The sequence below is a fragment of the Lepisma saccharinum genome, chromosome 17 (genome assembly GCF_977018435.1).
Source record: "Lepisma saccharinum chromosome 17, izLepSacc3.1, whole genome shotgun sequence".
NCBI classification, from domain to species: domain Eukaryota; kingdom Metazoa; phylum Arthropoda; class Insecta; order Zygentoma; family Lepismatidae; genus Lepisma; species Lepisma saccharinum.
The window spans coordinates 58,879,520-58,887,819 of NC_139245.1; positions in this window are offsets into that span (position 1 = coordinate 58,879,520).

Genomic DNA, 8,300 nt, shown 5'->3' on the forward strand with positions numbered 1-8,300 from the left:
ATATTTTAATATTCTGATGCAATTCTTGAATATTGTAAAGCAAATGTCTTGGTAAATCGATACATATAATTGGAGAAGAATATTTACACACCAATATTGATCAATATTTTGAACAAATTTTAATTTTTGCAATTTTCAAGTATCGGAATGGAAACAAACGTCCAGGTGGGGGATGCAGATATTTTCCCAGGGAATATATAGAAAAAAAAAATTTGCTTCGGTAGCAGTAGGTCAATTACCCCAGAGGCGGAGCCCGGAATCGGTGGGCAATTGGGTTCAATTTTTATGAATTTTTTTGTTTAACTCTGGAAAAACGACTTTTATATATCCATCGGTACGGGTGGGGTTGGCTAAAGGGAAATTTTCAACATACCCCGTCTCGAAAATTCCCTGGCTTTGTCGGGAAGTTGCGAATTTTTCCCGACAGGAAGTCGTTAATTCTCGACGTTTTCTGCATTGTAATAGTCTGGAACTTATCGAAAACTGTTCATCTCTGTACCAGAAATGCGAAAACAATCACTTAAAGTGAAAATGACGTGTAGAAATCGATATTTCCAGAGCTTTGGGAAATTTTGAACATTTCCCGTCCCGAAAATTAGTAAAAATTTACTATCCTTCGGACACCTATAACATATTCGTTTCCTCAATTTTTGACATTCGTACTTACCTATCTGCTTCGCGGAACATTCCTTAAGGTGTATTGACGCTTTTTTTCATCAAAGTAATTGAAATTTTTCACATTACGAGTAGCCTACTTCTTTCTCGTAGTCTTCTCGCTTGCCTGAGACACAATATAATCCTATCCCACATAATCGCGCGCCGTGCTTGTGTTTTGTCAAATTTTATTCGTTATACAGTGTTTCAACCTTCGGAACCCAAGAAATATCGTGAACAAAGCTCATCTGATCTATTTTTTTAAAGTTTTTCGCATTGTTTTACGAAGAAAATTGTAATGTTTTATGGGGCTATCAGTGAATGGTTTTTGGGGCTATCCCTCCTGGAATAGGTGAGAATTTTAAAGTAAAAAATTCTTTTCTTTTCAATTTTTTGAGTCCAAATTTCCCACTGATTCCGGGCTCCGCCCCTGGGGTAATTGACACTGACGCGGCACCGCCTTCGCTCCACTCCGGCTACCCGTCTTTATCTATAGAGACGCAGATTTGAAAATTTGAAGAAATCCGTTTCCAAGATACGGAAAACTTACCTGAATTTCACCACGCATCCACGACACGTCATATTAGGCATGTACCCACAGTCAGCGGCGCCGACTTGTCAAAATTATTGGGGGGGGCTCTGATGACTGAAATAAATTAATGACTGACTCCCTCCCTTTTTTTAAAAAAAATAAAAATTACGTATTCATATAGCAGTTTTTAAACATCTATTATATTCCTCATGCAAATGAAATGTAACATGAAAAACGTTTAGAAAATGTTTCAAAGTCTTTTTATGTCTTTGTGTCTGCTCATTTGTTTTTTTAGATAACAATTAACATTTTTATTGAAAAATAGGCTATGTGTATACATTAAGAGGCCAGCCTAACAGTTTTATGCCGGCCTCGGTAGTTGAGCGTGTTGGGTGGTCGAATCAACTATCTTTGATCCGGAGGTCTCGGGTTCGAGTCCCGGCGAGGGCATGGGTGTGTTTTAACCCTCCGTCATCCGCGCCCTCATAGTAGCACAAATGTCCCGCGCGCGGCACTCAGTGCCGCCCTAGCAAAACCAACTTTATTTAGATGAACTATTGATGCAAACTGATGTTCAATTACCCTAGCGCTTACTGGAAATCAGACGATATATATATATGAACGCAAGCAGTCCATTTCGGACATTTTTATTAGCTAAACTAAAACCAGAGCGTATAGAAGAAATAGTGTGCGCACTCCCTGAGTTGCCGTGGTCCACCGTCTAGATGGCAGTGGTGACGTTTGAGACGGCGCGTTGCTTACATAACTAACTACATAAGAAACAAAAATGCATGTTACTTACGTTTGGAGAAGAGCTCAGCAGCTGGATAGTTTGGAGAATTTCCGAGATGATTTTGCTGTCTTCGAGGCACTTAATTCCTTTCTTATCTCTTTGGTGCGGAAGAAAAATAGACATTTCAGATAGTGAAATACGAGTTTAGATAGCGTACGCAGCACATGATCTTCACAGCATCCTAATTGCTAAGTTTTTACAGCAATTATATTTAAATTGTCCAAACACTCAAAAAATATATCACCCCATAAACTATTAGCACATGATAATTCTTTTTGCAACAACTTCTTCCACTCGTAGCAGAACATCATAAACACTTTTCGATACATAGGTAAGGTATTACAGCCGTCGTCCGAACCATAGGCTTGGATTAGCGTAAGTGGGGCAGGTACGTTAGTTGGTTCCCCGTGCAGAAAAGTTGTACACAGTTTACAATCCGTCACTTTGGAAATATACCGCACTATGTATCCTGCCGAATGATACGCCAAGTATTATTTACCAACACTTTGTTCATTTAAGTTCGGTATGTTGTTTTCTCAGTTCGGTATTTGAATTTCATCTTCAACAATGGAAATTTTTCCCTTGTTTCATTTTCAGCTTGCTTCTTCACCGAAAGATTTTTATTTTCGGTTGCTCTTGCCAGAGTTCGCATTTGATTAACAAAAGACGTCAGAGGAGATTCAGTCCTGTATTCACAGTTTCCGCCAGAAAGTAAAGCAAGTTTTGCTGGTACGTAAATTGATTGCATAAGGACATATAAGACCCTTCACCAATTTTTCTAAGTGATCTTCAGAAGGCAAAGGTAGCAAATCGTGATGCAAACAGTGTCTATACCCCTTGGGGGACTTAATTTTTAAAAGAAGAGACTCCAGTATAAACTCAGAACTGTGTCTCATTCCTGTCTTACTTTTCAGTTGGCATTTCTTTAAGATTGTATCAATTACAATTTTTTGATTTTTGCTAAGAGACGCGAACTGTTTCGACTGTGTGACCGTTGTCTTTAACGCCTTTTTCAAGCAAATTTATTTTAGCCTGTGCGACCTTTAGTTTATTCTGCGTTCTAATTAATTGCGTTTCTGATTCTTAAGTTTTTCTTTAGCAATGATATTGTATTGCTAGCATCCGCAGTGTGAAGCAAATCATCCTCTACTGATAAGCTTAATGATACATTGCGACGAGTACTTACTTTATTATCATCTGTCCGCAAGGATTGCCTTTTCATGGGAGATTTTCGCTTCTTAACTGTCTTAGAGAGATATTTGGGCAGATTAGGAAATATATGAGGAACAGCTTCTGGTTTTAATTTCCACCTTTGTCGTGGAATTTCTGCTGTATCGCCATCCACTATGAACGAATGCACTTTCACTAAACGGTCAGAGGAAAAATGAATATCACACACATAGCAATTATGACTTAGTTTTTTATCTGTTCTAGGGATGGCACACTCCCATTTTGTCTTTAGTGGCCTAAAAAAAATGTCTACTACCTGAAGAACAGCGGTCATATCTAGATCTACAGCCGGGTACGAAACACGTAGGCATCTTGTAGTTTTCGCTCGCTGCTGTCTCAAACACAATAATAATGCGTTGAATACAACACAAACTAGTCACAACGGATCAATCACAAATCTAACGACACTAAAGTGAATAACGTAATAACATTGTCTTTAATAAAAGTACACAATGTTATTCTGATACAACAAAACACAACTCTCTACATAAAGCGCGGCCGCACTGCAAGCAGAAGACGCTCGTCGCAAGCGAAGGTGCTGCCAGTGTTTCGGTGGGGCACCGCTCTATTCACTTGGCTTACGTGAAGAAACCGAAGTGCACACACTTTCTCTTCTATACGCTCTGCTAAAACTGTGTAAGCTAAAAACATTAGAGGAAATGACACAGAAGTACACGATTAGTGTTTTGAAGCAAATGCACCGAAATATTATTCCCAAAATACACGTAATTAAAAATTTGCCATATAATAAAGGAACTAAAATATGAACTCATCATTCACAAAATTTTCAACGTAGTTTTCAAAAACGTTCAACATATTTTTCAAAACGAATTGAAATAATACAACTTATATGGGCTTAGGAAGGAACAATTTGTTCCAAAATTCTTAGTCAAAATTTTGCTGACTCGCTGAAAAAGCAATCAAATGAGTAAAGTACAACTCGACGATACAAGATATTAAAATTTTCAAATCTCAATACGTTTCTTCTTATTTTACAAGATATACGTGAAAAGAGATATACAAACGCAAATAAAACGGACCCAATACTGTCACTTTTCATTACATTTTGACAACTCCGACATTTCATATGGGTACTGCAATGGTTTCTGCATACAATTAATTTGCATTCCGAACAACGTACCGTCGTTTTATTTTTCTTATATCCGCCAAATTCATGGCTGGAGTGCTATGATTTAAGTTAGGAAACGTTCCAGCGTGCGGTACTGAGGGGGTATCTAAGGGGGACCGGTCACTTTTGAGGCATGTAAACAACTGAAAAACGCCAGAAAATAGGTTGGAACGCCTCTATGTTTTTGTGGGAATAGTGTAGATAGATAAGTTTCCTAGTGCTTTCCAGACCATTCTTGCACTGATAAGGAGAATAAATCAAAATTTTAGAAAAGGCGGCACAGTGCCGCCTCGCGGGTTACGGAGGGTTAATGTCCGCAACAGACTTGCAAAGAAAGGACATGTGACAGGTGCAAATAACCTTAGTGTTGACGCACCCATAAAATAACGAATATTTACAATATTTAACAGTTTTATTTAATTATTTACATAAATGCTAACACAAATCGCAGGAAAATAGTTTTACTTTTTTGTTCTTGCTACAATATTTTACTATTTAAATTTAATTTTGCAATAATTAAAAAACATTTAGCACGCCGTGCTTTAGCAATAATGCATTTGATCATAGCCGTTCCCAGACTTTTTCATAAGCTTTCCTTGCGTACTTTACTGCAAGCCAGTGTTAAATAAACTCAAAGATTTTAGAATTATTTTCCCCTATTCTTTGGACTAGAGGAAGAGATTTCGAGGATAACTAAATATCGTACATATCAATATTGCCTGAAAGTCGTGTTGACGACCTCAAATTGTTCAGAACTCAATAAACAACATACTGGTATAGACCGTGTTAAAAATGTAAACATAAACATTGGTGAGGTCTTACCCGGTCCCCCCGGAACTTCCGGTTTAGGCCAGTCCCCGTTGTTACCAGTGCGCGGATTAACCGGCATACGAAGTAAGAAATGAACGCTTGTTTTCATCAGTTGTACGACGATAGTCAAGAAAGGTATTTGTTAAAGTTCTACTATAAAGGAGTGGACGTCTAGAATCCATCGGATGTTCAACTGCAGAGCAGATTATTAAAACATGACGTGTCTTTGTGGCCGACAGTTGTATAGCATACTACATACAAGTATTTCATGTACACGCACGACGAACTCAAAACGTACGAAAGTTTAGATATATTCAATTATTTTGTAAATGGAAAAGTGAGGGAAAGATAATTCTATAAAACTAGTGATATTATTATATATTATAAAATATGCTTAAGTGAATCTTTGCCAACAAATCTGTAGAAGTAATGAAATGACACATAACAAATGCTAGTAAATATATGTGCTTTCAACGTCGCCTTTCCGTCTGAGGGATTTAGGGAAAACCTATGATATGGGATGTCACTTTCACTTGCATGAATTTACTTCAAACAACAAGGGAGTTTTCAGACTGAAGCGACAAGCCATATCGGGATTTTGCTCAGAAGCATTCGATCTAAAGTAAACCAGTCACGCTTGCGCAAGTAACAGGCCGGGGCAACACAATGCACGGTACTGATAAAACGCCCATTCCGAGCGACAAGCGACACCTGCAATTTGTCGTGTCTCTTTAATTCGGAAGGTGTTGTTTATTTTTGAGTGTTGGTTTCCAAGAGACACGTATCGCTGCAGTCTGAAAGCTTCCTTTCGAACCAATTTACCACGAGAAAATGCACGTGTCACTTGGACTGGGCTGTTGTTTTCTCAGTACCGTGCATCGTGTCGCCCCGGTCTGTTGTACTCGTATGCAAAGTGAATTGTTTCCTTTAGAGTAAAGGGGCTGTTGCTTGTCGTTTCGGTGTGTAATCTCCGTGCCACTTAAAAGTGAATCCTCAATGATCAATGAAATTTTTCGAACCGAAGCGACACAACAAGCTGCACGTGTCGCTCAGATTTCCAATAATGTGTATTGTGCCGCCTGAGACTTGATATCCCATGAGCGGTAAATGCTTATTTATAGACTAAACGGGCTTGTGTCGCTTCTCACTTCGGTACGAACCACTGCTGTCGCGTGTCGCTTCGGTTTGAAACCTCACTAAGAGGAGTGCTTTTCACCACAACACAATACGCAGATAAACGATCAACATGTTTGTAACAAAATGCAAGTCGTACAAATCCTTTCCGGGTACCAATCCTTTCTTCGTTCTGCTTGTATCAACAGGTTTCGTCTCTCTACGTCCTAGAAAACCTACGAAGTGATACTTGACTCAATAAATTTGTTCCCGGTCGAACTGTACAACCATATGCTACACAGCTGACACCCTATTTCGTTGTAAAAGAATCTCTACTTTGCCCTTTCATATTAACGTCAATGGCACCGTAAGCGTAACCGGATGTTCGAGGGGGACCAGACGAGTGCGCATGCTCCGCAGTAGCTCCGCCTTTAACACCGTCTATAATTGTTATATCAGCTTGTTATTTTGAAACTCTTTTTAGTAAAAATGTTAACAATACTCATAATTATATACTACTTAGTATATAGTAATAAGTCATGTGTTTTGCTGTCTCCGGTCACAGCCGCCCCCAAAGTTGATGGTTTAGAACATTTCAAATGTGTATTTAAAGTTAAGTTTATGTGGCACAATACAGAGTAAACTTTACAAGATAAGCAAAATAATACATTAGATCCTCTTAAGCAAAATAATTTGAGGGGCTCTGCCCCAACATCATTAACATTGGGAGGACTCGAGCCCCCCAAGCCCCATGGAGTCGGCGCCTGTGCCCACAGCCCATTCCTTCTAACGAGTAGCTTACATTCACTGCCACATTTTCGACATTCCTCTCCTTTCTTCACGATCCCGTGTTCAATTAAATTAAAAAATCCACTGGATCTTCCACACCCAGTACGAATTTCACCACGCATCCACGACACGTCAAGTTTCTAACTTTCGTTGCAAACACAGACAGTTCGAAACACTGGTTACCCAATGAACATGAACAAAACACAATCACGACGCGTGATGATGTACGAAGGTGTACGCTCCAAAAGGCTATTCTCCGTCGGAGAATTAATTTTCAACAAAGAACATGATTTTCCCCTATCATAGATTCCCACATCACACAAAACACCTTCCCGATGTTAGACAATGCTACAGGAACTTATTACGGTAAGTAGTTCTGTAAAAATAAAGAAATTTGTCCGAAGCATAGTAAATTAGTACTCGAAAATTTCCCGACATTGTCGGGAAATGGCGAATTTTTCCCGTCCCGAATGTTGGGATTTAAAAAATTCCCCGTTCCGCACACCCCTTCTGATTACTACTAATTACTACAGGGTGTCCCACGAACGGCGCAACTGGGAATTAAGAGTGGCGTTACTTTGTAACCGAAACCTGTACATACATAAGTCATACACCAAATGTTAGCCCTGTCCAAGTAGATATTTTTAAACATAGAAACAACAAACGGGGTGCAGTGTTGCCTAATGTAAGTAAAAGTGTAAATTTATTTTTCCACAAAGCATGGAAAATTGCATGTCAAACATTCGTACGGAAATTTGGACGTCAATTTCCACCTTGGGTAGGTGGATCGTTTTCGCGTATAGCCAATCCTGAAATGCCTCGTAAAGGCGTACCGGTCCAAATGGTTGTTTTTAAAAAAATATGAGGTACAGTGGCAACACTGTTGATGTTTGAAGGCAACAAAAGGTGTGTTTAGTGATGGTCTATGACATGGAAATACTGGAAACAGGAAAAAAAGAAAATGAAAATTATGGTGAAAAAAGTGTTACTTACCTACTCCTGGCAACCATGCAATGCTCGTAACAGACAGTGTAGCTTTACAAAAGATGTTGAAAATGACAACCATTTTCCCTGAGGCATTCATCAACACGTTTTATCATGTTGGAAGCAACTTTATGCAAAGTTGATTGGTTTATATTGTTAATGGCTGTGCAAATGTTTATTTTTAGACCATCAAGTGTTCTTGGGTTATTAATGTAAACTGTTTGTTTCAAATAACCCCACAGAAAAAATCTGGAGACGTCAGATCC